This window comes from Cyprinodon variegatus, unplaced genomic scaffold (genome assembly GCF_000732505.1).
Source record: "Cyprinodon variegatus isolate N-32 unplaced genomic scaffold, C_variegatus-1.0 Scaffold640, whole genome shotgun sequence".
NCBI lineage: Eukaryota > Metazoa > Chordata > Actinopteri > Cyprinodontiformes > Cyprinodontidae > Cyprinodon > Cyprinodon variegatus.
In genome coordinates this window covers 236,855-243,783 of record NW_015151093.1, presented here as the reverse complement: position 1 = coordinate 243,783, position 6,929 = coordinate 236,855, and positions in this window count along the sequence as shown.

The window sequence follows — 6,929 nt, the reverse complement described above, 5'->3', positions numbered from 1 at the left end:
TCCTAGAACCTCAGCTGTTTGCCTTCTGAAACCTGCAGGTGCTATACTGGAATCTTAATTTAAATTTGTAGGAACTTACCAAATGCATTAATCAGCAACTCTGAAAGACTAAATAAAAAAAAAAAAAAAACTTATAAAATGAGCTTTGCCTGTTTTATTGCTTTGTTTTGTTTTGTTTTAGTGAAATATAATGCTTTAAAAATTTAAATTACATTGAAATTAATTTAAAAATAACAACATATTTATAAAACTGGTTAATTTGAACAACCACAACAATGAGTTTAACAATGTTGAACAACAATGAGTTGGTTCATATTGTTAGTTTTGTTTAGTTCTCTTATTTTTTCACCAGTTTGGGCTAAAGTTAGTTCACTTGTATGGATTTTCTTACAGTAAATCAGTCAAAGAACCCCTATTATGATGCTCTGTCTTTGTAGTTGGATTTTCATCCTAGTAGGAGTTGTATGAGAATTTTCTATTTCACTTTCCAATGTGGCTTTCAGTCATATAGGATGAAGTCAAAAGTTGTAAATGTCTGCAGTTCCCTTTTATTTGCCCAGTAAAGCATATTATCTATTGGTTAACATGTTTATTTTTAGTGCTTGAACAGGAACATAAAACTGAGATGCTGTTTCTGGCTTGTATTGATAGAAACACTAAAACAAATGGCAGTGTTTAAAGATTGGCGACACTCTGGCTTTTAGTGGGGTTTATTTTCCAGCTCAGAGTTTAACACAAATTCAACCCAACATTTGACTTTTAGTCGAGACTGTCTCTGTGTTTGAGCAAGAACTTCCATTTATTTTCAGCTTTAACTAGATTTAGCAATTGTCTTCAAGCTTAGCCTCTAAACCAGAAAACCTTTGACTTTGTTTGTGAAGAAAATAAAGTTATTAGAATAGGTTTATCAACATTTGAATGTCTTTAAACCTTTCTAATTCTACCTTTTAACTTAAGAAAAAAAATCAATTGAGAAGAATTATAAGAATCTAACAAACTTTACTGAATGACAGCATTTTACTTTTCTTGGTCATTTCTGAAACATATTCCTATTAAACATATTTTTTGTTCTGAGCAATGTTAAGTTGAAATCAGTTTTAACAAAATGTGCAGTATTACACCAGCTTAATTGGCAAAAACTGAACAGTTTGTTTTATCAGTTTAAATTAAAATGCACTTTACCAACGTAATTATTTTCACTGTGACATAAAAGAAAATATCTGCTGTCATCAACATATATATACAATGTTTTTTATGCCCAAAGTGTGAAAACGTTGAGAAGTAGCCGTGCTCCTAGAACAAGTAATTTTGCATTCCAAACAAGTAAAAAAAAAAAAAAAAAGATCCACAGGACTTTGTTTCCAAGTTTGAAGATGTCTTGCTTCCCATCAAGAAAGCTTTTTCAATTCAAAAATGTATTTATTTATTTCTATTTAAAAAGCTTCCTGGATAGGAAGGGAAAAGTCTTTAAACTTGGAAAGAAAGTCCAGTGGATTTTTTTTTAACTTCTTTGGAATGACTATGACCTGGATGACTAAGAATCTTCACCGACAAGTTATTTTGCTGTTAGTAAAAGTTGCTTACATTAAAATTTCTTAAATTATTCCATTTTTTGCAGTTGAAATCAGTTTTTTAATGATTTGCTTTAAAACAACAGGTAAACTTTTGTTAAAAGCCACATTTTAACCGAGGTAGTTTTTGTGGATATATTTAGCTTGTTAATGCATCAAATGTATTTAATCTTAATCTCTACAGATCTACAGAACAACGTAGGCTGTGGTCAACAGTGAATTCTGGTGATAATCTCTTTTAATGTGTTTTTTTCTTGATTAACCATTGTCTTTTAGGCTGAAAAATCCTTTGTTAAGCATCTTTAATACTTACCCTATAAACATGTGTTTGGAATGAAATCTTTTTGTTAATCTTAACCTAATGTTGTTGTTTTTTTTGGGGGGGGGGATGCATTTATTTGCCTTATTAAAGAATTTAAAAATGGGAATTTCACCTCATTAAATATGAATGGATAAAACGTATTTCTTTCCATTTTAGAGCATCTAAAATGCATGCTTGTATTTGGCAGGTGTTTGTTTTGTGGCCTGGCACATCACGCAGCTTGTAGGTCTCGCGTGTTTTCTAACTGGATCAACACCTTTCCACAGACTGACACATGAGCGCTCGTTAAAAGCCAACAGCACTTGTATATAAACGTAAAGGACAGACCAGAGGGGACATCATGGGCCGCTCACACACAAATACAAGCGCTGTTCCTCACTACAATGAGCCCTTGTATCTCCGGCATGCGACTAACACCGGCCCCTAATCCAAGAGTCACCACGTTTTTCATTAGCAATGAATGTTGACTCTGATAAGAGTCCTGACAATGATTATTCTGTGCCTCTTTTATTCCTCCTCTTTCCTTTTTTTTTTTAACATTTTTTTCCTAACTCAGGTGAATTCTTATCATGTGATCAAAACCAGCGCCCCCTTCTCCAGTTAAAAGAAAAAAAATGAACAAAAAGAAGTTCTGTGTACATCTATGGGGGGGAAAAGGAATGAAAATAGTAAAAAGGCTTGTGTCTTGTATTGCTTTGCCACTGATCCCTGGCACAGAGAGTAAGAGCCTTCCGGAGCGCGGCGGTGTGGCCCGGGGAGCCGCATGGGACAGTCCGCCTCATGGTGCGGTGCGGCGGGGACCTTCAGAGCGCAACTCCGGGAGTTTGGTTCAGGATGCGGCTGAGGATGAGCGGCTGCTGTGAGTTTAATAGGGCCACACATATGGGCGTATACAAGAGAAATGGAAAGAAAACGCAGCGTGTTTTAGGAGCTCGTGAAGGAGATGGATGCACTTGCCGTTTCACGCGTCTTAAAAAAAATGTATTCGTCACGTTTTAGTCTAACAAAGACCTGACATAGATAAAGCTTTGATGTTTTGCATCATACCGACTCATATTCTTATTATAGATTATTTTATTGCCATTGCAATGACTTATAATAAATAAACATTCATGTATTATAACACAAAGCTACGCTTTCCTTGTAGGAAAATAAAAAATACCAGTTAATTTATGGTATTTTTGTCTATAAAACTGTATAGATAAAAATTAGCCTAACAATTTACATTTCAGCTCATTAAAAAAAAAAAAAATTAAATATTTAAATGTGAAGAAACTACTTAGAGAAAATTCCACTGTAGCTTTTTCTCTTAAGTTTGGTTTAAAACTTTATTTTGGATACTATAAAGGGGTTCGTTTTAAAGCGATAAACAGCTCAAGGTTTTTCAAGTTTAAATTACCAAAAATTATCATAAAAACTTATGGAGATGTTTTAAATCAAATTATTGTAAAAGTTTATTAAAGCCTTAAAAGCTTTCAAAAATTAAAGCTGATTTCCTTGAAAGTTAACAGCTATGATCAAATAAAAAAGATAGAGAAAAAAGAGAAAGGGAGGGGTTTGATCTTAACTAAAACATTTGAAGTGAAGTGAAGATGAAATGAAGATATCAAAGAGAAAAGCCTATGAGGAAGAATGCTGGTAGTCTGTTTGCTGGAAGGAACACGTGACATTTACATATTTTCAGACCTCTATCAGTGCAAAGCACATCAATTCCTGGTATCTTTTCTTAATACTGTTATTATTTGTATTTGAATGAAGTTAGTTTAAATAAATCTTTTCCTTAACTAATTTCAGCCCAACTTTTCAATGAAACTGGATCATGTTATTTCTTCTAAATGAAATGAGTTTGATAATGATTCCTGATATAGTAAAATGATGTACAAATGAAAAGTATTGACTTTAGCAGCACATTCTTTCAGCCTATGTTAATCACCTCATATCTTAATGACCTATGTGTTCATACCTGATTCTGTTTGAGGTGAAGCGTCTCTGCGTTTCTAAAAATGAACCTTAGGGAGGGGCGGGGAGTTAGACATTAGCCATTTAAACTTTTTCTTTAAGTGAGCTAATTATGCACTTCAATATCAAAGGTCTTGCATTTCCTAAACATTATATTCTTATTGCTAATAAATCCCCAAAGTAAAATTTAAATGAAGATAACACAGCCTACTAGGTATTCTCGTTCATAATTCCTGCTGTGCAGACTATTTTTTATATAAAAAAAAAAAAAAACTCAAGTTATTTTAAATATATGAATGGCTATTTGACTTACCACTGAGAGTGTTTCTGTGTTGGAAAAAATATGAATGTCTGTGTTTAGCTTCTAAGTTAAACAAAAGCATTAAAACAGATCATTGAAGCATTAATGCTGAACTCTTATAAGTCTTTATTAGCTGAGCTTTTAAACAATCATTGGGTCAAACATGTTTGCAAGCTATGCCTCCTAATACTGAGGCAGTCTTAGCTAGAGAACAGCACATCTCGATTGTGGTTATAATACCACCCTTCTATAATAACCTTTCTCTTCACCTTTCAATGGTTAAATGAAAAAAAATAAATAAATAAATATGTATATATATAAAATATATTAAAATATATATATAAATATATGAAGGTTTACATACGTTCCCATCTAAGAAAGAAACATTTCAGCTGCCTGTAAGTTAAATTGAACTTGACAAAAGTAATAATAAACAACAATTATGAAAAATGGAAATCATGACATTGATTTTGAATATAACTTTATTCATAAATATGTATATATATTAAAAAATAAAGCAAGTAAACAAGCCTGGTGGAGCTCTTGAAAAGAAATGTTGACGATCAAAGAGACGACCGCTGAAATCAGGTGTTTTCTGTAATGTTTAAGAAATAGTCAGTCAGACCTCTGCACCTGTTGACTGTTCATGAGAAGGGTACTTTAATCAATTCTGTTTTTTAATCATTTAATTTTTAGATGAAAATTCTAAATCAATATTTTATTTTACTAAATAATTGTTTGGTATTTTTTATTTTATTAATACATTTTCCGTTTTGTCTTATTTAAATAACTAGTTTGAATTTATAATTTCCTTTAATGAGAGGGAGCGTAAACTTTCAAGCACAATTATTATAACAGTTTTATTGATTAAATCTTGAGATTTAAAATAAGTTTTATGGTTTTTTTTTTCTCCATATTAGCCTGTATTGCGCCGACAAACATCATAACTGTCTTTTATGCACCTGTGTGGGACAGAGCAGGTGTGCCTCTAAATGCCCTCAGTTAAGTGGATCACCAGCCCTGGACAAGTATCTAGTGCACTGTTAACTAAGTTATCAATTCAAATCATGCAGTTTTGCAGCAACTCAAGCTTTACTTCATCCTACAACTAAAGACACATTAACAAGACATTGATCTATCCCCTTTAATTTTCCAATCCCAAAGAAAGAACAGGGTTAGTGTATTGCACAAAATAACTCGTGTTTATGTGCAGATTTGGGTAGTAGACTGCAGCTGGTGGAGGAGGCTGTTTGATAGCCGTAAAAGGATGCATGAAGGTCTGCGTGCATGAGCAGATTTGTGCGTATATTGGTGTGTGTCCTTGTGTGTTTCCTTACTTTAATGAATAGCCCATTGTGTTGTTCTGTTTCATGTATCCACTCAACAACCAAAGGAAAGAGTCCAGTTACCTCTGTTGTGTGAGGGGGAACATCTAGAGGAAATTGATATATGGGGGTTAAAGTGGGTGGATGGGGAGGAGGGTAATTTGGGGTTAGGGTCCCAGATGAGAAAGAGAGAGCAAGTATGCTGATCCTTGCTGGTAAAAGGATGTAACCAGGATATTGCTCAGATATTTCTCATCACACAGCTTTTTAATAAGCAGGATTAAGGCCCCCTAGCTGTTTGTGACACATTAGAGATGTTGTGGACAGTTGAGGAAACTTCCTGATATTTTAATCTCTTTTTGATCGTATCATTCACAGTGCCCTATAAAACTCTTCATCCTTTACATTTTTTTCTGCATTTTCTCTTCCATAATTTTCTGATGACAAAATCATGAATCTTTTATTGAAAAAAAAAAATGGACTGCATCTTATAGTCCAGCAAAAAAATAAAAAAAAATGCAGCCTTATTTTGAAGTTGAAGGAAAATAGAACGTAGTTTTTACATTTTTTTTAACAGATACAATCTGAAAAGTGTGGAGTAGTTCTTTAATCGGCACTCCAGACTCACTGCTTTGCAAATCCATATTTTTGCTGCCATTGCAGCTGTACACCTGGACATGTCTTTTCCAGTTTTGCACAGTTAGAAATTAGATTTCATGTAAGATCATATTTTGCACTTAACATCAAACCACAGAAGCTTCTTCTACACCTTTAATGTACCAAATTTGTTGCTGTAGCAATTTGCAAATTTGGCATCTTTTTTTTTTTCACTTACACAAAAGCTTTTTACTTACCACTTGCTTGGACATCAAAATCTTTGTAATGCCCAACTGATAGTTGTTCTTTCAACAGTCATCCTTTCCAGCTCCTTCAGGGTTACTGTGCGTCTTCTTCAGCTTGTTTAGCAAGACATGAATATGGCTCGATGTCTCATATTCTTATTTTCAGATGACAAGCTATGAAAATATTGGGGTTTAATAGCTGAACAAACCCCTGAGGCAATAGAACCCTAACATCTTTAACAAAAATAAAAATGTGTCATATGTAAATGGAAATAAACATGTTTATCCATATGCCAAAAAATTTAACAAAAATATAGGAATATAGGACACATACTACCACACAATAATACACAGAAATTTAGAATAGAATGTCTGTTTACTATGATGTTTCCTTTTATGGGGAAACCATTTATAACAGATTTGACTTCTGGAGGACTTCTGATTTTTATTTAGGAGTATACAGCGATTTGAATACAAAGTAATCCAGTAAATCATCTCCACATCGTCATATCTTCTCCACTGTGCTTCACAGTCAGGTTGGAAGCAAATTGATTTCACATGCTATCCACAGAGAAAGGTTTTGGGTGGGACTCTGTGTTCTTGTTTTCT